The sequence below is a fragment of the Sinocyclocheilus rhinocerous genome, unplaced genomic scaffold (assembly GCF_001515625.1).
Source record: "Sinocyclocheilus rhinocerous isolate Xijiao unplaced genomic scaffold, SAMN03320098_v1.1 scaffold271, whole genome shotgun sequence".
Classification (NCBI taxonomy): Eukaryota; Metazoa; Chordata; class Actinopteri; order Cypriniformes; family Cyprinidae; genus Sinocyclocheilus; species Sinocyclocheilus rhinocerous.
Genome location: NW_015657574.1, coordinates 1,495,778 through 1,497,590, shown reverse-complemented (window position 1 = coordinate 1,497,590; position 1,813 = coordinate 1,495,778).

The window sequence follows — 1,813 nt, the reverse complement described above, 5'->3', positions numbered from 1 at the left end:
TATATCTGATTTAATGGTGTGTTCCTTTACTCATTTTACAGAATTCTGTTCTTATTACTTGAGTTAAACTACAATGCAATGAAACCAAGGAAAGTGGACATAGACCAAAAAACTGAATATGCTGTCATAAAACTTTCCTAATTGCTGTAAACATGTTATGCTATAAATAACTCCCCAGTTGTTCAGCATAAAATATGTTGATTTCATCGAGTGCATATGTGTAATAAATGACTCTTTCACCACAGGCTATGATGTTCCCATGGGCTCACTGTGTTTTTGGTCACTGGATACTCACATGTCACAAGTTAATTTAACCTCTCTCACTCTCTCTCTCTGTCTTTTTATCTTTATCTATTTATTTCTTAAACAATTAGGACTGCATTAGGACTGTATACAACTAAAAGGTGTACTAAAAGTAACTGTAAAGGCAATGTATTTCAAATAATCATCCTAGAAATGTGTAAATTTTTGCAGAAATTGCAGAAATCATAACTCGTGTTTATCTTTTGTCACAATTATTTTTCTATTTGTTTGTTTCTTTGTTCTTTTAGCTTTATGCACTTCATTAAATCAAGATGAACTCTTTTCTGCCTCATACTTACTTCTGTAAAAGAACCTGATTGCAAACATTACAATCCCACAAATGTAACAGTTACATTAATTCGAAGACTTTTCTTTTTACATCTTGACTGGCACAAACTCGACAAGAAACAGAGGACCAAAAACTAATAAAAGACATGGATTTGTAAAAATATGTGAAACAGGAGAAAGAAACACAACACATTGATGATTGTTAGATGTTGTATGTAAGGGTTATTGATGGGGGGGGGAAATAAATGCTTCTAAAGCTGCAAACCACAATCAGTGGGGTCAAATCTGAAGACAGAAAAATGTCACTGTGGGTCATCAGCCACATTTCAGTTTACTATACTGTAGAAGCTACACTCATGTAACCACAACATGAAACTTTACACATCAGCAGTTTGTCATACAGTACTTCCCAAAAGAGCCATTCAATCACAATGTCAAAAAGTTTGGCTTCCTTGTGAATTTTTAGGTTTTTAACACACACACACACACACACACACACACACATTAAAAATAAGGTCTATGGTTTAAAGGATCTTTCACTTTCTATAATCTGTTCATACCTTAAATGTGAATTTGGACTTTTTTCATGTAAGTTGCTAGCAAGTTGCTATATAAGGACTATACAGCGGTTATCCAATTCCTCAAGTATAAATTCACATCCTTGAGCTAGTTGTAGTCCTTATTTGGCAAGTGTGCTTTACTGTCATAATCAGGGTGAAGTTGAAGTTAAACCAAAATTCTGTGAAATCATGAGAAATGAAACCTCACACACACATGCACAAAAACTTTCATAAAACCTTTATAAGTGATATGAAAATATTCACAAACGGTTTAATTCCATACACAATAGAGATGTACTTCAGTTTCATGGATTAAAACCATTTTCATTTTATTTGTAATTTATAAGTGTGATAACAAACCCCCATTACAGGAAATAATGATCTCAATGAAGGCTATATGTGTGTGTTAAAGACACTGGGCCAACATACATCCATGTAAAAAGAGTAAAACTGATGTGATGTCAACAATAAAAAAAATAAATAAAAAAAAGATGGCAAAGGATTTTTTAAAATTAGTGCTGGGCAACGATTAATTGCGATTAATCACATCCAAAATAAAATTTAGTTTACATAATATATGTGTCTGTACTGTGTATATTTATTATGAATATATAAATACACACACATGCATGTATATATTTAAGAAAATATGTTATGTTTAT